This window comes from Tamandua tetradactyla, chromosome X, assembly GCF_023851605.1.
Source record: "Tamandua tetradactyla isolate mTamTet1 chromosome X, mTamTet1.pri, whole genome shotgun sequence".
NCBI lineage: Eukaryota > Metazoa > Chordata > Mammalia > Pilosa > Myrmecophagidae > Tamandua > Tamandua tetradactyla.
This window is the reverse complement of record NC_135353.1, coordinates 123,796,480-123,822,252: the sequence shown is the minus strand read 5'-3', so window position 1 is coordinate 123,822,252 and position 25,773 is coordinate 123,796,480. Positions and strand designations below refer to the sequence as shown.

The 25,773-nt window shown below is 37.6% G+C and overlaps 1 pseudogene; it reads right to left on the bottom strand.

Moving 5' to 3' along the window:
• Positions 1 to 9,951: 9,951 nt before the first annotated feature.
• Positions 9,952 to 10,957, bottom strand: LOC143672070 (disabled homolog 2 pseudogene; annotated as a pseudogene).
• Positions 10,958 to 25,773: the final 14,816 nt, after the last annotated feature.

Sequence of the window (25,773 nt, the reverse complement as noted above, 5' to 3'; positions counted from 1 at the left end):
TGATTCAGTAGCCATGTTAGAAAAATGCTACCCCTAACTCTGTACAGAGGTTAGCCACACAATGTATCCTAGATGTCCCCACCTCAGCCATCACCCTTTTTCCTGTGATGGCTGTAAACTATTCCCCCTGAGGTATATGGAAAAACTGAACATTTAAAAGGAACTCTGCATGTTTATCAAAAATACTTTTGCCATACAGGACTGATTGGAAAAATTGAGAAATGGATAGCACAATACTGCCTGATTGTAGCACAATAATGTAAGTACACTGAATGAAGCTGAATGTGAGTATGGTTGAGGGAGAAGGGCTGGGGGCACGTATAACACCAAAAGGAAAGATAGAGGCTAAAGACTGAGATGGTATAACTTAGGAATGCCAAGAATGGACAATAATAGTAGTGATTCAATGTAAAATTTTAAAAACTTTTTGCATGAGGGAGAACAAATGAATGTCAGTATTGCAGGGTGTTGAAAATAGATGGTGTATGGGAAAAAGTACAATCAATGCAAGCTAGGGTCTACAGTCAACAGTAACATTCTAATTTGCTTCCACTGAATGTAACAAAAGCATTATGCCAAAACTAAATGTCAACATGCAGGGGGGATGGGAAAGGGATATGGATTCTTTGCGGAAAAAAAGGAAATGTCTTCAGACAGAGTATGGTGGTGGAAGCATGTCTATACACTTAAGGTGGATTGTATGATGTGTGAATAAAACTGTTTAAAAATGAATGGAGAGAAACAAGTGCTAGAGAAAACATGGAGAAGGAAATGTATCTATACACTGTCGGTAGGGAAAATGAAAGGTTCAGCCCCTTGGAGGGCAGTGTGGTGGTTCCATAGAAACATTGGTGTTCCAGAAGGAGAAGAGAAGAGTAAAGGGCTAGGAAGATTAGTGGGGAACATAATGGGGGAAATTTCCCAACATTTATAAAGGACATAAATATGCAAGTGAAAGAAGCTCAATGAACTCCAAATAGAATAAATCCAAATATGCCTTCACCAAAACACATGCTAATCAGTCTATCAAATGTTGGAGAGAAGCAGAAAGTCCTGAAAGGGGTAAGAGAAAAACAATCTACTACATACAAGGGTAACCACATAAGACTGAGTTCAGACTATTCAACTGCACTATGGAGGCGAGAAGGCAGTGATATGATATATTTAAGATCCTGAAAGTAAAAGGCTTCCAGCCAAGAACTCTGTACTCAGCCAAATTGCCCATCAAAACAGGAGAGATTTAAATTTTCACAGACAAACAAATTCTGAAAGAATTTGTCAACAAGAGACTGGCGCTACAAGAAATACTGGAGTTTTGTCAGCTGGAAAAAAAAAAAAGACAGGAGAGGAAGGTCTAGAGGGGGGCATAGAATTGAACAGTACCAGTAAGGGTAAATTAAAGGATAAAGAGAAAAAGGGGAAAGAATATATAGATCTGAAAAATAAAATCCAAAGGATAAGATGGTGATTCAAGAAATGCCTTTACAGTAATAACTTTGAATGCTAACTGACTAAATTTACCAATTAAAAGATACAGATAGGTAGAATCAATTAAGAAATTTAATCCCACTTTATGCTGCTTACAAGAGATTCATCTTAGATACAAGGGTACAAATAGATGAAAAGTGAAAGGATAGAAAAAGATATTCCACGCAAGTCATAAGAAAGAAAGAAAGCAGGGGTAGCTATACCCTTATAGGATAAAATAGACTTTAACTGTAAAGACATCATAAGACACCAAGAAGGACACTATATATTAATAGAAGGGACAATTCATCAAGAAGAAATAATAATCATAAATGTTTACACTCCCAATCAGAGAGCTCCAAAGTACATGAGACAGACATTGGCAAAAAGAAGGTAGCAATAGACGTTTCAAAAATAATAGTAGGAGACTTCAATACAACACTCTCCTCTCTAGCAGAACAATCAGACAGAGGATCAACAAGGAAATGGAGAAGTTAAACAACTTGATAAATGAATTAGAGCTAACAGGCAAATACAAGTCATAACACCCCAAAACAGCAGGATATACATTCTTCTCTAGTGCTCATGGAACATTCTCTAGGATAAATCACATACTGGGGCACAAAACAAGTTTTTAGAAATTTAAAAACATTGAAATTATTCAAAGCACTTTCTCTGATCACAATGAAATGAAGCTGAATATCAATAACCATGAAAGAAAGGGAACTTTCACAAATATATGGAGATTAAATAGCACACTTTTAAACAACCAGTGGGTCAAAGAAGAGAGTGCTAGAGAAATCAGTAGCTACCTGGAGATTAATGAAAATGAGAATGCAACATATCAGAATTTATGAGATTCGGCAAAGGCTGTGCTGAGAGAGAAATTCATTGCCCTAAATGACTATATTAAAAAACAAGAAAGTGCAAAAGTCAAAGACTTAACTGCTCACCTGGAGGAACTTGATAAAAAAAATAGCAAATGAATCCCAGAGCAAATAGAAGAAGAGAAATAACAAAGATTAAAGCAGAGTTAAATGAATGGGAGAACAACAGAAAGAATCAATAAAACCAAAAGTTGGCTTTTTGAGAAAAATCAATAAAATTGATGGGCCACTATCAAGACTGACAAGGAGAAAAAGAGAGAGGATGCAAATAAACAAAATTGGAAATGAGAAAGTGTGCATTATCACAGACCCTGAAGAAATAAAAGAAATCATAAGATGATACTATCACCAACTATACACCAACAAACTAGACAACCTAGGTGAACAGGAAAAATTCTTACAAACACACAAACAAGCTACACTGACTCAGGAAGAAATAAAAGATCTTAACAAACCAATCACAAGTAAAGAGCTTCAGTCATCCAAAATTTTCCTACAAAGAAAAGCCCAGGGCCAGATGACTTCACAGGGGAATTTTATCAAACATTTCAAAAAGAACTAACACCAATCTTGCTCAAACTTCTCCAAAAAAATTGAGGAAAAAGGAACACTACCTAACTCGTTTTATGAAGTTAATATTCTAATATCAAAACCGGTTAAAGATGCTATAAGAAAGGAAAACTACAGACCAATCTCCCTAATGAACATAGATACAAAAATTCTCAACAAAATACTAGCAAATCGAATCCAACAACACATTAAAATAATTATACACCATGACCAAGTGAGGTTTATACCAGAAATGCAAGGATGGTTCAACACAAGGAAATCAATTAATGCAATACAGCACATTAATAAACTGAAAGGAAAAAAATCACATGATCATTTCGATTGCTGCTGAAAAAAAAACATTCGACAAAATTCAACATCCTTTTCTGATAAAAACAATTCTAAAGGTAGGAATAAAAGGTAAATTACTCAGTATGATAAGGAGTATATATATAAAACCAATAGTCAGCATTCTACTCAATGGAGAGAGACTGAAAGCTTTCTCCCTAAGATAGGGAATGAGACAAGGATGCCCTTTGTTCTGACTATTATTCGACATTGTACTACAAGTTCTAGCTAGAACAATCAGGCAGGAAAAAGAAATAAAAGGCATCCAAATTGGAAAGGAAGAAGTAAAGCTTTCATTATTTACAGATGATATGATATTATACTTGGAAAATCCTGAGAAATCTTCAACAAAGCTACTTGAGCTAATAAACAAATTCAGTAAGGTGGCGATATATAAAATTAATAATTAATTGCAAAAATCAGTAACATTTCTATACACAGACAATGACTTAACTGAGGAGTAAAAAGGAAAAATTGCATTCAAAATATCAGCTAAAAGAATCAAATACTTAGAAATAAACTTAAGTAGGGACATAAAGAACTTCTACACAGAAAACTACATAACATTGCTAAATCAAAGAAGATCTAAATAGGTGGAATTTCCCTGCTCTTGGATAGGAAGGTTAAATAGAGTTGAGATGTCAATTTTACCCAAGTTGATCTACAGATTCAACACAATATCAATCAAAGTTCCAAAAACCTATTTTGAAGACTTGGAAAAGCTAGTTACCAAATTCGTATGGAAGGGAAAGAGACCCTCAATAGCTAAAAGTATCCTAAAAAACAAGAACAAAGTGGGAGTATTAACACTTCCTGACTTTAAAACTTATTACAAAGCTACAGTGGTCAAAACAGCATGGTATTCAAAGATAGACATATTGACCAATAGAATTGAATCAAGAGTGCAGAAATAGACCACCAAATGTATGGTCAATTGATTTTTTACAAGACCCCCAAATCCACTGAACTGGGACAAAACAATCTTTTTAATATATGGCCATAGAAGAACTGGATATCACTAGCCAAAAGAATGAAAGAGGAACCCTTACTTTACACCATATGCAAAAATTAACTCAAAGTGGATTAAACACCTAAATATAAGAACTAACACCATAAAGCTTCTAGAAGGAAATGTAGGGAAACATCTTCAAGACCTAGTAATAAGAAGTAGCTTCCTAAATTTTACACCCAAAGCACAAGCAACAAAAGAAAAATTAGATCAATGGGAACTCCTCAAATCAAATGCTTCTGCACCTCAAAAGATCTTGTCAAAAACGTGAAGAGGAAGCCAACTCAATGGGAGAAAATATTTGAAAATCACATATTGGACAAAGGTTTGATATCCTGTGTACACAAAGAAATCATACAACTCAACAACAAAAGAACAAACAACCCAATTATAAAATGGGCTAAACATATGAATAGGCATTTTTCTAAAGAGCAAATACAAATAGCTCTAAAGCACATGAAGAGATGCTCATTTTCATTGGCTGTAAGGGAAATGCAGATCAAGACTACAATGAGATACCACCTCACACCTATAAGAATGGCTGCAATTAAACAAACAGGAAACTACAAATGTTGGAGAGGATATGGAGAAACTGGGACATTTTTTCACTGCTGGTAGGAACATATAATGGTGCAGCCACTGTGGATGACTGCTTGGTGGTTCCTTAGGAAAATAAATATTGAGCTGCCCCATGACCCAGCAATAGCACTTCTTGGTATATACCCAGAAGAGTTGAAAGCAACAACACAAATAGACATCTGCACATCGATGTTCACAGCAGCATTATTCACAATTGTCAAAAGATGGAAACAATTCAAATGCCCATCAACAGATAAGCAGATTAACAAAATGTGGTGTATATATATATATATATATATATATGTATATACAATGGAATATTATGAAGCAGTAAGATGAAATGACTTTCTGAAGCACATAACATGATGGATGAATCTTGAGGACATAATGCTGAGTGAAATTAGCCAGACACAAAAGTATAGATACTGTATGACTCCTCTTTTATGATCATGGTAAAGGTAAAATCGGACACTTATAATACAGAATATAAGGGTCTTAGAGGTACATAAAAGCTAGACATAGGTGAATGGTTAACTAATGAGGTTGAACTCAAATGTAAGGGAATAGATAGAAGTGAAGGCAGTTCTCCAGTGGGTGTATAAGTAATATTACCATATTGAAGGTGAACTTGATTGAAAGGGGTTGTATAGTCCTATATGTCCTACTGATTAACATTAGAAATATAAATAAGCTTTTGCAAGAACTACTTTAAAGGTATGATTAATGTACAAAGAGTATTTAAGTCTAGGGTATAGGGGCAAAACTGCTATTGCATGCTATGGGCTATGTTTAACAGGAAAACATCAGCAGTACCACAGCATCACCATGGGTAAATAATGGGAGGAGGGACAAGAGTTAAGGGGAGGTTTAGATCTCTTATTTGGTGAGGGTGTTTTTATTGGTTATCTTTCTCTTGGGAGCAATGGAATTATCTAAAATTGTGAGTGTTGCTGCTCTGTGGACTTTGGGCAGTATACATGATGTCTAATGAATGCAGTGGCAGAAGGATGTACGGACTGAGAAGTAGATTGCCTAATGATGATGTTTAATTATGATCAAATATTGTGTAGTTACTAAAGAATGAAGTTATGAGGCATGCAATAATGTGAATGAACCTGTAGGACATTTGGTGAGGTAAAATAAGTCATAAATGAAAGAACAATTAAGTATGGTCTCCTTTATAAAGTGCTTTTAAGAAAACAGAGGTCTGGATTGTAAGCTCTTATAGCAGACACATTTAGTCCGGAGTGGTAATTATTATTTCTGGATTTTGAGAGGCTGTTTTAGACATGTATAACCTGGTATTAAGAGATAGGAATGAAGCTGATCAGTTCAGAATTAAGGTAATTCAGAACACAGGGTCAAGGAAACCATTGTCTATATTTTAGAACTGCACCCACTCTTTAAGACCAATGGAAGAAAGGTTTATTTTGTCCAAAACTTAAATTTTATGTAGCACATAATCCAACTCAACCTGTCTGGATAGCTCATTTGAACAATTGAAACACAGGGAACCCAAGATAAGAACGAGGGCCTTTGCTCTTGTATAACTTAATGTAATGCCTGGATACATTCTAGAATATATCAAACAGATAATCAAAAAATATTGGTTAAGTCCCTTGAGAGATGGGAGAAAAAAATATGGAACTATTAAATGTTACCGCCGGGGAATCCCTGATACTGTGTCAAACATTAAGGACACCAAAATCAATAGGCCAAGCCGTTGATTTTGAGGCTCACTCTTGTGAAGCTTATGTAGGTAGCAGAGAAGTTTAACCTACCTATAGATATGCCTAAGAGTTATTTCCAAAGGACCTCTTTTGTTGCTAAGATGTGGCCTCATTCTCTTTAAGCCCAACTCTGCCAGTGAAATCAGGCCCTCCTCCCTATGTGGGGCATGACATCCAGGGGTGAAAGTCTCCCTGGCATCATGGAAGATGACTCCCAGGGATAAGCCCGGCCCTGGAACCATGGGATCAACTATGCCATCCTGACCAAAAGGGGGAAAAGTGTAACTAATGAAGTATCAGTTGTTGAGAGAGTTCAAATAGTGTCTCTGGGCTACTCTAGAGGTCACTCTTATGCAAGCTTCAGTTAGACATTGTTACCTATCATAACTTGCCAACCCCCAACCCAAACCATTCCAGCCAATCCTAAAGAACACCCAGGGCAATACATAAGATTCTACAAAGGTTCCATGCACTAGTAACTTTTCAGAAACCTACAACCTCCAGATGGGACCCTAGACCAGATAAGTCCTGAAACCTAGAGGACCCAGCCTCTCAAGAGCATTGGCTAGTTCTATCTCCCTACCCCATATTATTGAGAACCCCTTCTAATATGAAAAATTTAGAATGGCCATAGCCCAAATGCCACTAAATAGTGGGATAGTAAGATCAAAGTTATGGTGGAGTTATACACAGAAGGTAGGGTTTAACAAATGAGTGTGACTGCTGAATCATTATATTCATTTTTTTTTTTTAGTCTCCAGTATCTTAGAGCAGCTAGAAACAAAAACCTAAAATTGTCTCTCTCCAGCCAACACAGCAAGCAGACTCACCACCCTCCCCCTGTCTACGTGGGACATGACTACCAGGGGTGTGGATCTTCCTGGCAGCGTGGGACAGAAATCCAAGAATGAGCTGAGATTCAGCATCAGGGGATTGAGAAAAACTCTGGAATGAGCTGAGACCCAGCATCAAGGGATTGAGAAAACCTTTTCGACCAAAAGGGGGAAGAGTGAAATGAGACAAAGTGTCAATGGCTGAGAGATTCCAAACAGAGTCAAGAGGTTATCCTGGAGGTTATTCTTATGCATTAAGTAGATATCACCTTGTTATCCAAGATGTAATGGAGAGGCTGGAGGGACCTGCTTGAAAATGTAGAGCTGTGTTCCAGTAACCATGTTTCTTGATGATGATTGTCTAATGATATAGCTCTCACAATGTGACTCTGTGATTGTGAAAATCTTGTGTCTGATGCTCCTTTTATCTACCTTGTCAACAGATGAGAGGAACATATAGAATAAAAATAAATAATAGGGGGAACAAATGTTAAAATAGATTTAGTTTAAAATGCTAGTGATCAATGAAAGGGATCAGTAAGGGGTATGGCCTGTAAAATTTTTTTTCTTTGTTATATTTTTCTGTTGTCTTTTTATTTCTTTTTCTGAATTGATGCTAATGTTCTGGGAAATGATCATGATGATGAATATGCAACTATGTGATGATATTGTGAATTGCTGAGTGTATGTGTTGGGAATATTTGTGTTCCTTGTAATTTTTTTTAATTAATAAAATTTTTTTTTAAAAACCCTAAAATTGTGGAATTGTAATCCATACCAAACTCTGAAATCTGTTCTCCAACTAATTGTTGTGCTGTGCTTTGAAATTTATTACTTTTTGCATATGTTACTTTTCAGAAAAAGAAAAAAATTTGATTGTGTTGATAAAAAATATTCCAATGTTCTGGAGCAGCTAGAAGTAAAAATCTGAGATGATGGTATGGTAGCCCATGACAAACTCTAGGATCTGTCCTGTAACTACTTGTTGAAGAATGCTTTGAAAAGTATTGCTTTTCTTTCTTTGCTTTATATATATGTTACATTATACAATAAAAAAAAGTTTAAAAAACATATACAGGGTGTGTATGCTGGATGACACAGTTGAAAATTGGAAGTCGAGAGGTTAGCAATAGAGATGTAGTGTGGGTACAGCCTGTTTCAAACTATCTACGCAACTCTAAGAAAGCACCTCTATTTTGCATACATCATAGATATTACTTTGACTGTTATCCTTGCTTTTTCTTACCTTGCCTTCCATTTCTGTACGCTCCCAAGAATGGGCTCAGTGTTGACCACTGTCTAAGTTATCTATTTCCAAAATAATGCTGCATACCAAATTACCTCAAAACTCCATGGCCTAAAACAATAAGCATTTATTTAACTCAAAGATATGGGACTCAGTAATTTAGACTGAACTCAGATGGGGGTGTGGCAGTTTGAAGTTATTATGTATCCCAGAAAAGGCCATATTATTTTAATCCATTCCTATGGGTGGGATCTTTTGATTAGGTCATTTCTATTGAGATGTGGCCCCTCATTCAGGGTGTGTCTTGATCTTCTTGCTGGAGTCCTTTATAAGAAGATAAAACACATACAGAAGCTAAGAGATTAAATTAAGGGATGCTTGTAGAGAAAAGGCCTGGAGAAGCTAAAAAAGGACCCATAGAAACTCAGTGGGAAGCCACTGGAACCAGAAGCTGAAAGCAATGACACCCAGGAGCAAAGGAATCACAGACACTGTCCATGTGACTTCCCATGTGACAGAGGTGTCTCAGGTGCCAGCAACTTTTCTTCAGAGTCCAGGTATCATCCTGTTGATGCCTTGAATTGGACATTTTCATAGCCTAAGAATTATAAATTATAAGTTAATAAATTCCCATTGTAAAAAAATACAAGCCATTTCTGGTACATTGCATTTCATCAGCTTTAGCAAACCAAAACAGGGGTTTCCTCTACTCTTCACTGACCTCACTGCATACTCTCTGGAGGTTGGCTAGTTGTCAGCTTATCTCAGATAGCCTTGGTTGATATTACTAGGGTGAATTGACTCAGATCCATATATATTTTATCCTCCACCAGGTCTACACTGTGCATGTTCCCATGGTAGAGGCAGAGAAGCAAGAAGAGTAATGGGTAAGTGCAAGTACTTTTAATTTTTTTTGTAAGGATTTGAAAATTTATTTTAAAAAGTATGATCTAAAGGGTACCAATCATAGGGTACATAGTAGAGTGTTCTAGAAGGCTCTTGGGATACAGTAGGCAAGGGCTAAAGTAAGGAAACTACTTCATCTACATTTAAGCTGAAGAGTTTAGCTTCTGAGTTTATTTAAAGCCATAGACTTGGTTTAGCTTTAACCTAGATAGAAAGCAAAAGGGATTTTACAAGTGGAAGGAAGCATCAAGAAATAAGGAAACAGATATTATATAAAAGCTGGAACAAGGGCAGAGGTCAGGACACATATGGCTATTAACTTTGTCCTTGACTGCTAAAAAAAAAAAAAAGCCAAACTTTTTGTTCCTCTGTATCATCAGCATACCAAGTTCAGAAGTTATGAAAATGGTTTTACAAAAGGATCCCTATTTACATCAAGAGTTGTGGGTTGAGGAGCCACAGGAACTTGTGGTGATGAACTAAAAGACCCTTTAGAGAAAGAGTTCTCAAATACATTGTCAGCAGATTTGGTAACTGGCAGGGCACTTTGTCTGGGAGATGGTTTTAGTGGTTCATTGACCTTGCTCAACAGTTGATTAGCATCAAAGTCATCATGGTCTGTGTTATCATGAAGAATGCCAATTTGCTGTGAAAATAACTGGAGCAGGCACTGGAAGTCCCAGAGGAAGTCTGCTCTCTCTTCCTTGCAGGTAGAACAGGTGGCTGTCACAGTTGTAATCCTTAAACATTTCTTTTACTTCCTTAACTTCTTTATCCCCAAGTGGGTCTAAGGCAGTGAAAGTATCATTAGAGATGTCCTGTGCAGCAGCAGTTCTGGGAGGTGGCTGAGAAGGAGCAACCAGAAGAGAGGGGAGTATAGGAGAGGACTGGGCTGACAGAGCAAGAGCTGAAAAATATTGCTCTGAAAAGGATTTCTGAAGGAGGTCATTGATGGCCAAGAATTAGCTGCCACAGATGCTAAAAGTCTCCAAACAGCAGGGGCTGTAGGGAAAGATAAGGCTGCAAAGTATGAAGGCTTCTTCTGACCTGGAACAGCTGGACTTGTGTCAAAAAATGAGTGACTGACCAAATCCTGAAGTTTGACCACCCACAATAGCTCCTGGGACCATTGACGGGGACTGATGGAAAACTAAAGATATTGGGGTGCTCCGTGGTCCTGCCTGAGGGGGTATAACTGGTACACTACCTAGACTCATAAGAAGCCCTACTGGGACAGAAACATTTGTTTTGAAGAGATCCAGCGGGTTGGTCTGTTGGATTGTGGGTTGTCCCGTAGGTGATGTCTGGCCTGGAGAGTCTGAGATGGGAGGAGCAAAGAGGTCTGATGGAAACAAGTCACTGGCTGAAGATGTTGGACTACTTAGGTCAGAAGGTGTATACATGTCCCAAAACAAATCTATCTGGTCAATACTCAATTTCAATTTTTTAGTTTGGACATCAAGAGTCAGGAGGCTCTCACTCCCATTCTCTGTTGCTTTGTTGGCTTCTTTTTAGTCTTTTTCCTTTTTCTTTACATTGTAGATAACTTGAAAACAATCTCAGCTTGTTTCCCTATTTTTATGGCAAAAAACTGGTGCTGGCTTCTCCTCCACATATATAACCAAATGCCCAGTTGTTTGTCACATCATGGGCAATGAAAGAAATTTTATTCACTGAATGCTCATGTTCAATTTCCACAGTTATCTTAAAAATTAATTTTATGCCAGAAATCAAAATGTTGACCCAGAGCTTTTGTTTGTGTTGTCCTAGAGAGTGAGCAGCTGCCATCATTCCCTTTAGTTTCATCATAGAATCTTGCCTCATTTTATTGCCTTTTGTATCTGGCACATAATCAGCACTGATTATCTTGACCTTGTATTTCACACCATCACTTTTAAAACTGGCCAAGAGATACCCATCTGTCTTTTCAGAGCCTTTCTTCTTTTCCTTCTTCAGTGGTGCTTTTGGTGCAGCCTTTTGGTCAGTACTTGTCTCTACTTCCTTCAACATGGCAAGAAATCAGGCAGCAAATCCTGGGTCTCATGGACACTTAGTAATGCCAGGTGATTTCCAGCAGAAAAGTCTCAAATGAACACAACCGACAGATACATGTTAGCTAGTGCCTCTGTGAAGTGAGCATTACTTTTCTGCCCCAGGAGCCTCCAGGCTGCAGCCCAGCAAGAGCTTTTTAAAGTATCTGCATGCATCACATCTGCTAACATCCCATTGGCCAATGCAATTCACATGGCTAAATTCAGAATTGAAGGACATAAAGATACTTACATCTTCAGGGAGAGTCCTCCCAAATTCACATGACAAAGGACATGGATACAGGGAAGGGTGAATAATCAGGGTCATTAATGCACTCAATCTATTAAAATCATGGTGTCAAATTCTAATCTTTGGAACACATCCAGACCCAAACCTATTTGTGAGCCCTGTCATCATTCTTGGACATTAGTTTGATATTATCACTGCACATTCTTTCAGATTTGGCTCTATAGTTAGTCTAAGATTCCCAGAGATGTCAGGGCAACTGATTTTCATTCCAATATCACAGATCCAAACCCTGGAAAGCACTTGGCCCAGGCTGAGTTGTTCTAGTTGAGCTGAAAGTGAGAAATAAGGGCTATGAATGAGTGCTATAATCTGAACTGTATCCTGTTACTATATTGTTGATTTTCCAGAAGGTTGGATGTGACCTTTCTTTACTCAGATTTACTATTGATAGCTGTGTGTTCACTGGTTAGGTCTTTGGGAATCTGGAACCAAACACTTTCCTCTGTCATTGAAGAATAGTACTGATTTATAGCTCTGTACCTGGAAATACTATCCTCTTTTATATTCTTTAGATCAGTCAACATCTGTGTGTCTTCTCTTTCTGTCTGAACTGAATTATTGGCTGTCTTTAAGGCTATGGCTGTGTGATTCTTAAAGTGATCAAAAAAATTATGGTTACTTCAAAGGATAAGATATGGTAACCACAGGATAGGTTATTTCACAAGGAACTTCCTCAACATGATAAAGGGAATATATATATATAACACAGCCAGCATCATACTCAATGGAGAAAGACTGAAAACTTTCCTTCTGAGATCAGGAACAAGACAAGGAAGCCCACTGTCACCATTGTTATTCAATGTTATGCTGGAACTTCTAGTTAGAACAATTAAGCAAGAAAAAAAAAGGCATCCAAATTGGAAAGGAAAAAGTAAAACTTTCATAGTTAGCAGATGGCATGATACTATATGTTTTTAAATCCCCCAAAAAATCTACAGCACAGCTACTAGAACTGAGAGGGTCCAAGATGGCAGCTTAGTGAGGTGTGGAATTTAGTTTGTTCTCCAGAGCAACTAGTAAATAGCCAGGAACAGTACAGAACAACTGCTGGGGCCACATAAGTGATAGGACACACAACAAACACCAGTCTGGACAAGCTGGACCAGCTGTGATCCCACCCAGAACTGTGAGTCTCCCAAGCCATGAAGGCAGGTGCCCCTCCCCCACAGGCTGCTTCCCAGGGGGAAAAGAAAGAGACTTTACTAACAACAGAAGGCTGAGCTCAATCAAGGTCCAATTGTAGAATTGACTAACAAATTCTACACTAGAAATAGACCCCCAGTTCAGCTGAACCTCGAGTAAAAACTGAGGTTACTGGTTTTTGCCCCAACACAAGGGGGGCAAGGCTAAAAGAAGAAGAAAAAACAACAGAGGTTTTTTTGGCTTGGACAGCACAAAATACTTAAAAAGGTCTGGGCCCTGAAGAAAAGGAGGGGGCACATAATACCTGGAGATACATAGAGCAACATTACCAATTTAAGCTCTTAATTGGCAAACTTGAGGAATGGGGTCTTGCTCTGAAGGATATTTTTCTTTTCTTTTTTGTGACTGTGTTTCTAGAGCTTGACTACTCTTTGGATACAAATGCAAGGCTTCTCAGGCTCCAACTGCCCCAGGCAAGGGCAGAATTAAGCTTGTCTGAGCGACAAAGAGGTTGGTCAGGTGAAAGGAAGTAATTCCCTGGAGGCTGTGCCTTCCTCAGGAGAGGGATGGGTCCCAGTTAAGGTGGGGCCCTCCCTCAAGAAATTCAGACCCCAGGGTTGGGAAAACTGAAGCAATTAAAGCCAGACTACAAACTCTCCTCTGTCTCCACCACATCCCCAACCTGAAGAGTCTGCTGAAGTTAAATGTACCACATCACTTTATGCTGGTGGGATCCACAGGCAGACATAATGGGCAGGATAGGAAAAGCATAGAGTCTAGAGGCTTCATAGAAAGTCTTTCAACCCGGGCCACGGTGGCTTAGCAGGTAACAGTGCTTGCCTGCCATGCCCGAGGACCTGGGTTCGATTCCCAGTGCCTGCCCATGTAAAAAAAAAAGAAAGTCTTTCAACCTGCTGGGTCTCACCCTCAGGGAAAACTGATGCAGGTGACTCTTTCCTGAAAAATTCTGATCTGTTAAACAAAACCTAAGCTAGAGGTCTAGAATAAACTGAACTGAATCTCAAAGAACAGAGAGAAAACATAGCCACCCAGGAAGAAAATCCCAGGTAAAAGTGTGAAAACAATCTCCAGAATAAACTAATTAAAGAAATTAAATGTCTAGACACCAGCAAAAAATAATGAATCATACTAAGAAAATTTAAGATATGACCCAGTCAATGGAACAAACCAACAATTCAAATGCGATACAGGAGTTGAAACAATTAATTCAGGATGTTCAAACAGTCAAGGAAAATCTAATCAAAAATCAATGAATTGAGGGAGGATATGAAGAAGGCAAGGGATGAACAAAAAGAAGAAATCAAAAGTCTAAAAAAAACAAACTGCAGAACTTATGGGAATGAAAAGCACAGTTGAAGAGATGAAAAACAAAAACAATGGAAACCAATAATGTTAGATTTCAAAAGGCCAAAGATAGGATTAGCAAACTGGAGGATAGGACATCTGAAATCTGACAATAACAGAAAATATAGGGAAAAGAATGGAAAAATATGAGAAGGGATTCAGGGAATTGAATGACAACATGAAGCACATGAATATATGTGTTGTGGATGTCCTAGAAGGAGAAAAGAAGGTGTTCTAGCTTGCTAGCTGCTGGAATGCAATATACCAGAAAATCAACAGGTTTTATTTATTTTTTTGTTTGTTTGCTTGTTTGTTTGTTTGCAGGGGCAGGCACCCGGAAACAAACCCAAGTCTCCAGCATGGCAGGTGAGAACTCTGCCTGCTGAGCCACCATGGCCCACCCTCAACAGTTTTTAAAAAATAGGATTTAATAACTTGCAAGTTAACAGTTTTTAGGCCATGGAAAAGTCCCAATTAAAGCAAGTCTATAGAAATGTCCAAACTAAGGCATCCAGGGAAGGATACCTTGATTTAAGAAGGCCGATGAAGTTCAGGGTTTCTCTCTCAAGTGGAAAGGTGCATGGCAAACATGGTCAGGGTTTCTCTCCCAGCTGGAAGGGCACACAGCAAACATGGCATCATCTGTTAACTTCCTCTCCAGCTCCACAGGAGGTGTTTTCCTTCTTCATCTCCAAAAGTCACTGGCTGGTGGACTCTGCTTCATGGTTCTGTGCTGTTCTCTGTTGTAGCTTTTTTGTGGCTGTGTTCTTCTTTTCTGCTCTCTCTGAATTTCTCTTTTATAGAATTGCAGTAAAGTAATCAAGACCCACCTAGAATGGGTGGAGACACCTAATCCAGTTTAACAGCCACTCTTAATTGAGTCACATCTCCAGGGAAATGATCTAATCAAGTTTTCAAACATACAGTATTGAATAGGGATGAGAAGAAATGGCTGTCTTTACAAAATGGGATTAGGATTAAAATATGGCTTTTCTAGGGTACATAAATCCTTTCAAACTAGCACAGAAGGGAAAAGGAGGAGAAAACTAATGGAGGAAATTAGCACTGAAAATTTCCCAACTTTTATGAAAGACTTAAAATTACAGATGCAAGAAGTGCAGAATACCCCAAACAGAATAGATGCAAATAGAGGTACTCCAAAACACTTACTAATCATAATGTCACATGTCAAAGAGAAGTAAGCAGCAAGAGAAAAGCATTGCATTACATACAAGGGAAGTCCAATAAGACTACACATAGATTCCTCAGCAGAAACCATGGGGCAAGAAAATAGTGGTATTGTAGCAGGCAGGCCTCCCCCTCTTTCTGGTTTAGCTGTGCTGTCTGTGGAAAATCCCCAAGCCCCCTCTCCTTGCAGGCAAGCGGGATAAGGCACATTCCTGGATTAGAAACCCCCTTCCCTAGCCTTCAGGAACTGGTGAAGATGCACATAGGCAAGAGAAGACATTCTTGGAGTAGGGGCCCCTCAACGGTTCAGATCTGGGCCATTCTCAACTTAAATCAGCCAATTGTTTACCTTGTCTTTAACATGTCAAAGAGTCTATAAAAGCTAAGGTTGCCTTTTGTTCCAGGCTCAGACTTTCAGAGGGTACTCAGCTGAGCCCTATGGCCATAGCAAATAAAGCCTGCTTCCCGAAACTACGGATCCTTAGTCTCAGCCTGTTCTAACTTCGCAGAACGTTCCTGGAGGCCTGTGGCCTCGTTCCTGGTTTTCACACTACAGTATAATATATTTAAGACACTAAAAGAGAAAAACTGCCAACCAAAAATTCTATATCCAGCAAAATTGTCCTCCAAAAATGAAGAGAAAATTAAAATATTTCAGATAAAAATCACTGAGAGAATTTGTGACCAAGAGACTGGCTCTGCAAGAAATACTAAAGGGAACACTAGAGACAGATAGGAAAAGACAGGAGAGAGGTGTGGAGAGGAGTGTAGAAATGAAGACTATCTGTAAAGGTAAAAAGAAGAAAAGTTAGATATGACATATGAAATCCAAAAGTACTGGTAGAAGAAATGTACTGCCCTTACAGTAACAACACAAAATGTTAATGGATTAAACTCCCCAATCAAAAGACACAGACTGGCAGAATGGATTAAAAAACAGGATCCATCTACGTGTTGTCTACAGGAGATGTGTTTTAGATGCAAGGATAAACATAGGTTGAAAGTGAATGGTTGGGAAAAGATATTTCATGCAAACAGCAATCAGAAAACAGCAGAAGAAGCTATACTAATATTCAACAAATTAGACTTCAAATGAAACAATTGAAAGAGACAAAGAAGGACACTACATATTAATAAAAGGAACAAGTAAAACCCGGAAAAATCCACAACAAAACTACTAGAGCTAATAAATGAGTACAGCAAAGTAGCAGGTTACAAGATCAACATTCAAAAATCTGTAGCATTTCTATACACTAGCAATGAACAAGCGGAGGGGGAAATCAAGAAACGAATCCCATTTACAATTGCAACTAAAAGAATAAAATACCTAGGAATAAATTTAACTAAAGAGACAAAAAACCTATATAAAGAAAACTACAAAAAAACTGCTAAAAGAAATCATAGAAGACCTAAATAGATGGAAGGGCATACCGTGTTCATGGATTGGAAGACTAAATATAGTTAAGATGTCAATCCTACCTAAATTGATTTACAGATTCAATGCAATACCAATCAAAATCCCAACAACTTATTTTTCAGAAATAGAAAAACCAATAAGCAAATTTATCTGGAAGGGCAGGGTGCCCCGAATTGCTAAAAACATCTTGAGGAAAAAAAACGAAGCTGGAGGTCTTGCACTGCCTGACTTTAAGGCATATTATGAAGCCACAGTGGTCAAAACAGCATGGTATTGGCATAAAGATAGATATATCAACCAATGGAATCAAATAGAGTGCTCAGATATAGACCCTCTCATCTATGGACATTTGATCTTTGATAAGGCAGTCAAGCCAACTCACCTGGGACAGAACAGTCTCTTCAGTAAATGGTGCCTAGAGAACTGGATATCCATATGCAAAAGAATGAAAGAAGACCCATATCTCACACCCTACACAAAAGTTAACTCAAAATGGATCAAAGATCTAAACATTAGTTCTAAGACCATAAAACAGTTAGAGGAAAATGTAGGGAGATATCTTATGAATCTTACAATTGGAGGCAGTTTTATGGACCTTAAACCTAAAGCAAGAGCACTGAAGAAGGAAATAAACAAATGGGAACTCCTCAAAACTAAACACTTTTGTGCATCAAAGAACTTCATCAAGAAAGTAGAAAGACAGCCTACACAATGGGAAACAATATTTGGAAACGACATATCAGATAAAGGTCTAGTATCCAGAATTTATAAAGAGATTGTTCAACTCAACAACAAAAAGACAGCCAACCCAATTACAAAATGGGAAAAAGACTTGAATAGACACCTCTCAGAGGAGGAAATACAAATGACCAAAAGGCACATGAAGAGATGCTCAATGTCCCTGGCCATTAGAGAAATGCAAATCAAAACCACAATGAGATATCATCTCACACCCACCAGAATGGCCATTATCAACAAAACAGAAAATGACAAGTGCTGGAGAGGATGCGGAGAAAGAGGCACACTTATCCACTGTTGGTGGGAATGTCAAATGGTGCAAGCACTGTGGAAGGCAGTTTGGCGGTTCCTCAAAAAGCTGAATATAGAATTGCCATATGACCCAGCAATACCATTGCTGGGAATCTACTCAAAGGAATTAAGGGCAAAAACTCAGACGGACATTTGCACACCAATGTTTATAGCAGCGTTATTTACAATTGCAAAGAGATGGAAACAGCCAAAATGTCCATCAACAGACGAGTGGCTAAACAAACTGTGGTATATACATACGATGGAATATTATGCAGCTTTAAGACAGGATAAAATTATGAATCATGTAATAACATGGATGGACCTAGAGAACATTATGCTGAGTGAGTCTAGCCAAAAACTAAAAGACAAATACTGTATGGTCCCAATGATGTGAATCGACATTCGAGAATAAACTTGGAATATGTCATTGGTAACAGAGTTCAGCAGGATTTAGAAACAGGGTAAGATAATGGGTAATTGGAGCTGATGGGATACAGACTGTGCAACAGGACTAGATACAAAAACTCAAAAATGGACAGCACAATAATACCTAATTGTAAAGTAATCATGTTAAAACACTGAATGAAGCTGCATCTGAGCTATAGGTTTTTGTTTTGTTTTGTTTTGTTTCGTTTTGTTCTTACTATTATTAGTTTTATTTTTTTCTCTATATTAACATTCTATATCTTTTTCGGTTGTGTTACTAGTTCTTCTAATCCGATGCAAATGTACTAAGAAACGATGATCATGCATCTATGTGATGATGTTAAGAATTACTGATTGCATATGTAGAATGGTATGATTTCTAAATGTTGGATTAATTTCTTTTTTTCCGTTAATTAATAAAAAAAAAAGGAACAAGTCACCAGAAGACATAACAATCATAAATATTTATGCACTGAACCAGAGTGCTCCAAAATACACGAGGCAAACACTGAAAAGAGAAATAGACACATCTACCATAACAGTTGGAGACTTCAATCCCCTGCTCTCATCAATGGACAGAACATCTAGACAGAGGATCAATAAAGAAACAGAATTTGAATAATACAATAAATGAACTAGATTTAACAGACATTTATAGAACATTACACCCCACAACATCAGTATATACCTTTTTCTCAAGTGTTCATGGATCATTCTCAAGGATAGACCATATGCTGGGTCACAAAGCAAGTCTCAATAAATTTAAAAAGATTGAAATCATACAAAACACTTTCTCAGATCATAAAAGAATGAAGTTGGAAATCAATAATAGGCAGAGTGTCAGAAAATTCACAAATATATGGAGGTTCAATAACACACCCTTTAACAACCAGCGGGTCAAGGAAAAATTACAAGAGAAATCAGTTAATATCTCGAGGCAAATGAACATGAAAACACAGCATATCAAAATCTATGGGATGCAGCACAGGCAGTGCTAAGAAGGAAAGTTATTGCCCTAAATGCTTATATCAAAAAAAGAAGAGCAAGAATTGAGGAATTAACTGTCAACTTGGAAGAACTAGAGAAAGAAACACAAACTAACCCCAAAGCAAACCAAAGGAAAGAAATAACAAAGATTAGAGCAGAAATAAATGAAATTGAGAACATGAAAACAACTGAGAAAACCAACAAAACCAGAAGTTGGTTCTATGAGGAAATCATTATATAAGACTGATGGACCCTTAGTGAGGTTGACAGAAGAAGAGAGAGGATGCAAATAAATAAAATCAGAAATGGAAGAGGAGACATAACCACTGACCCGGCAGAAATAAAGGAAGTAATGAGAGGATACTATGAACAACTTCATGCTAATAAACTAGACAACATAGATGAAATGGCCAACTTCCTAGAAAGGCATGAACAACCAACATTGACTCGAGAAGAAGTAAATGACCTCAACAAACCAATTGCAAATAAAGAAATTGAATTAGCCATTAAGAAGCTCCCAAAAGAAAAGTCCAGGACCAGATGGCTTCACATGTGAATTCTACCAAACAGTCAAGAAAGAATTAGTACCAATCCTGCTCAAACTCTTCAAAAAAAACTGAAGAGGAGGAAAGTCTACCTATCTCATTATATGAAGTCAACATCACCCTCATACCAAAGCCAGACAAAGGTACTACAAGAAAAGAAAATTACAGACCAATCTCTCTAATGAATATAGATGCAATAGATGAATACGCTACTACGTGATGATATGGTGAGCCACTGAATTGTACACCATGCACGGCATGTTTGTAAGTTAAGAATGTTCATGTTTGTATGTTGTTTTGATTTGATAATAAAAAATAAATTTTCAAAAGCTACTAGGACTAATAATCAGTGCAGCAAAGTGGCAGGGTACAAGATCAACACCAAAAAATCAGTAGTGTTTCTATACACTAGTATACTAGTTCACTAATGCTGCTAGAAAGCAATATACCAGAAATGTAATGGCTTTTAAAAGGGGATTTAACAAGTTACAAGTTTACAGTAACTTATTAAATTCTAAGGCCATGAAAATGTCCAAATTAAGGTATCAACAATAGGTTACCTTCACTCAAGAAATGCTGATGTCATCTGGAACACCTGTCAGCTGGGAAGACACATGTCTGGTATGTGCTGATCCTTGTTCCTGGTTCTGTTGCTTCCACCTTCTAATGCCAGTGATTTCTTCTCTAATCATCTGTGAGCATTTACTTACTTCTTTTGGGACACAACTCTGGGTTCTGGCTTGCTTAGCATCCCATGGGAAGGCATGTGACAATGTCTGCTGGGCTCTGCCCATGTCTAGGCATCTGCTCTCTTTGTCGGCACTCCAAGTATCTCCAAACATCCGTTTCTCTGTCAGCTCTTAAGAAACTGTCCTTCAAACATCTGCGTCTGAGGCTTCTTCAAAATGTTTCCCCTTTTAAAGGACTCCAGTAAATTAATAAAGACTCACCTTGAATGGGCAGAGTCACATCTTTAGCTAACCAAAAGACCACATCCACAATTGGGCCTGCCGCATCATTTTGGAGATAATGTAGTCAAAAGGTCACACCCATGGCTGAGAGTGTCACGTCTCTATGGAGGTGATCTAATCAAAGGGTTTCCATCTTACAATATTGAATCAGGATAGAAGGCCATGGCTTTTCTGGGGTATACAACACTTTCAATCCAGCACAAGGCTTTAGTTCCTTCTCCAAATTGCCTGAGTCAATCTTCAACACAAGGCCTGGTATCTGATAAAAATTCTACTGTATTACTTTCATTCATCTCTGAGGTGGCAGTTCATTTTTTCCATCATTTTTGGCCAGTGATGTATTGTTTGAGAATCTTGATATAATTCTACAGAGATAAACATATACATTTTTAACACATTGTGGCAAATTTAAATGTGTCCACAAATTCTTTGGCTCTCCTTCCATCAAGAAGTATGGTCTATGTCCCCTTTCCTTGAATTGGGACGGGCTTGTAATTCTCTTGTAATCAATACAATAAGGTAGAAGTGATACTGCACGGCTCCCAAAACTAGGTCATCAAAGGCAACGCAATTTCTGCTTTGTTCCCTGGGACACTCACTTTTGAGGCCTTGAATCATCATGTAAAAATCCAACTATTCTAAGATCATCATGATGTGAGAAAGCCCATGCCACATGGGAAGGTCACATGGAGGGATTCTGGTCAATTGTTCCACCTGGGGTCCCATCTGAGAGCCAACATAAACTGTCATACATTTAAAGGAAGATGGCTACATATGATTCCAGCTTTTGAGTGGCCCTAGTCATCAAATCATCCCAGCTGAGGCCCTAGACAATGTGGGACAGATCAAATGACTCCCACTATGCTCTATTTGAATTCCTGACCCAATAATTATTGGGCATAATAAATTGGTTATTTTAAATCACTAACTTTTGGGATAATTTGGAACTGAGCAATGGTAACCAGAGCATGCATGATACAATACTTACTAGGATAAGTGCTCAGGAAATATGTGCACACTTACAGAATCTCTCCTTGTGTATGTTTTGGCTCTGCAGGAACTGGAAATGACCTAAAGAAATTCTTCCTTTTGGAGAATTAAAAAGGAGAGTTTCTGAATTGAAAGCATAATTTTAAGGTGCCTACCATGTGTTTCTCTTTAAGAGAAAGTATATGATAAATGAAGCCTGGTTATCCTAAAAAAAAATCCAAGAATGAAAATGCATCAAAGAAGAGGAGTCAATCAGTCATCAGTAACACAAGTCCAGTTCCTGATCCTAAGTATTGTGTGGATGTTTTGTAATTTAATTTGGTTGACAGTAGGTTGTTGTTTCCTTTTGCATTGACTGAACATAAGATACAGGTTGACCCAGTTATGTTAGTCATAAAATATAACAGTAATCTTAGTAAAATAGTTTTTAAAGCTAAGAATTTTCTCTCTGTATAAGAAAGTCTCCTTTAGATAATATTTCCAGATACTCTCAAGTGAGGAGTACATATCAGCATTTAAGAAATACAAATGAAGGAAGCCCCTTGATTTTTATAGCTGCTAATATCATTTATATTGCTAAACAGAAAAATATGAGAAATTCACTTGTTTTTTATTAGAATATAAGGATTCATAGAAGTAACTGAAAACCACCTCTCAGGCAAGTTAGAATGAATTCAACATAATAAGCAACGGCACTTGAAATTTCAGGGCCAAATTTTCCTGGTAGGCAATATGGGTAAAATTCTGTGGGCTAGATTAATGAAAATATCTACCTTTTTAGTTGTGATGTTACTCAAGCTAATGTAATCAGACACTTTAGAGAAATTGCTGGAAATCACTTGTCAAAAACATGCCTAAGGATTTCCACCTCTGAAAATATTTGTGGAACACCTAATTCCATACTTAGGTCAACTGCTCTCTTTTAAACCTTGAAGTGATCAAGTTTTACTAAACATATAACCAGTGCATTGCAGATAATTTCCCTTTCTAATTGATAACATTGGGGGTGTTATGAAGAATATTTTGGCAAGACAAGTTGGGAGAAAAAACACCTCAAAGAGGTATTTCCTGTCACTTCAGTCGGTGGGCAGAATTTGCTGTTGAAGTCACAGGGCTGAAAAAAATGAAAAGAGAAAATATTTATTGAAGGCTTAAAGGTGGTAGGTACTTTTAATATCAGATAGAAAACTAAAGCCAAGAAAGATTAAGTAAAGCACCCATGACTGCATAATCAGGAAGGGGCAGGGCCAAGCTTTGAACACAAATACCTTTAACAACAATGCAATGCTGCCTCTTGGAACAGACCTTTTGAAAAATGGGGTCTAGAAACAGAAACCATTTGATTACTCAAAGCCAGGGTTACCACTTATAATATCCAAGAAAGAAAAAAAAAGAATCAAGATCATGTTTTGGTTGCCTTGCCTCTTTCCCTTCCATTTCTTCTACCTGTTTCCATCCACCATGTCAAACATTTGTCCCTCTACTTCCTGTTAAGACTTTTACCCTACTTTCTATTCACCCTTAATGTAGTCCACCTGCCTAATTTTAACACAGGGACCTACCCAACACTATACTAGTTGCAAGGAAGTCTCAAAAGTCAACTACGTAAATTGCCAAGTACCACTTGTACCACTTATATATGAGGTATCAATATATATATATATATATATATTTGGGGGGGCATGGGCAGACTCCAGGAATCAAATCCAGGTCTCCAGCAAGGTAGGCAAGAATTTTGCCACTGAGCCATCATTGCACCACCCTCAATATCTTTATGTTAACTTAATGTCAGATCCTGTCCCACCCTGTCTGGAATTGTCTATGGCTCCTTAAGAATCAGAAAAAATGACACATTATTGTTAGAGCCTTTTAAAATCAATGCCATCACTAACTCACACAAAAAGAAATTACCCCCACATTTTCTGACCTGCCTCCTACTCTGCACTGTCATCTGTGTGTCAGCAGGCTGACCATTCTTGCTGCTCTTTCTACTGTGGCCTCTGGGGATGGTTTCCTTCCTGGGTTGTCCTTCCCCTCTTAGTCTTGCATACTTTTCTGCTCCCTGTCAACCAATCTTGATTCTAGGCACTTCTTGTTAGACCCCAGGCTCTAAACTTGGGTCTCTGGAATATCCTATCACCTTTTCTTTTTCTGTTTAGTTATATACAATATAAACCTCCCACTCCCTCACCCCCTGCACCCTGACAACCATTCACAAATGTTGATTCCTATACCCAAAAGTGCCTAGAGAAAATATACCTAGGACCTTTCCAGGATTAGTGAATCCTCCTGACCTGGCCCCATGCTGCCACCTTCTGGCTGCAGCCATCAATGCTTATACAGGTATATCTCTTATTCAAGGTGTTTGGACAAAAGGAATTAGCCCTTCCAGTCCTATCATCCATCATAGGATAAGAGTTACAATTACTTTAATTTTTTTCATTATACCATTTTCACTCTGTCCTGTTTTTAGAAGAAACACCCTTTAGCAAATCAGTCTGTATGTTTTAGATAGTTACACCAACATTACTGAAATATAGAGAAAAATCTCCAGGTACTTGGGTATTGCAGTTTGCAAAGAGACAAATAAGAATCCCAAAATGCTTATCAAGTCTCATGATCTCCCTGGCAGCAGTCATATTATGCTCAAAAAACATATTATGGATAATAAATAAAATACCAAAGACAAAATTTTCTTTGACACTTGTAAAATGTCACAAAAACATTTCAAAAACATCTGACAATTAAACAAGATGGCTTATGGTTGTTATTTTAACTTTTTCTTTAACAACAAGAAGTACCTTATAGACTTCTGGGCCCTTTTTAACTTTGAAAAACCTTCTTTATTTTTATTAGAGGAGCTGTAAGTTTACAGAAAAAAATCATGCAGAAAAGACATAGTTCCCATATAGTCCTCCACCACACACACAGTGCTCCCTATTATTAATGCTTTCATTTAGTATGATACTATTGCAAAATTTTTGAAACAATATTAATATAATTATATTAGCTATAGTCCATAGTTCACTTTAGAGTTCACTGTTTGGTTTATACATATCTATGGTTTTAAAATTTTTTATTCTAATAATATATATGCAACCGAAAATCTCTTTGTAACCTCATTCAAATACATAATTCAGTGCTGTTAATTATGTTTACATTGTTGTGCTACCATCACCACTATTACAGCTCAAAAGTGAGTCTTCATGCATAGTTAATCAGTAGACACTGGGATTTTGAGAAGAGAAAGAGTTCATTGCTAAGCAAAAAGCAAGAAGATCAGAAGGCCTATGGTCTATAAATCTGTCTCCCCAAACTAGAGCAATTTTCAGTTTTTTATAGCATTCAAGCAAAGGCAAGTGGGCTTAGGATAATGAGTACAGTGGTCAATTCTGAGTTGACTTATGTCACTTCATTAATAATCATTAAGAGGACTATGTACAGGAGCACCAGACTTCAGGAGGCTACATGCAAGGGCACTCAACTTCAGGGTTGCAAAACAAAATAAGGGGATACAAGTGATGCCTGTCACGAGTTGTACTCTTACTTTCCAGTTACAGGGTAAAGATTATACAGTTTTAAAACATAGGATCGGTATTTTAAAAAAAGGCATCTGAGTTAATCTGGGTTAAAGTTCTGTGAGTTACAACAGTTACATATATGTGCTTCTGGCTACATTATAATATATCAGGAAGTTAGAATGCATGCAGATAATGATTTAGTCACTATAATTTTATTTTTTTAGTTCTCTGTTACACCACCACCCATTACCAAAACATTTCCATAATTCCAAATATAAATCTTGTACAATTCTT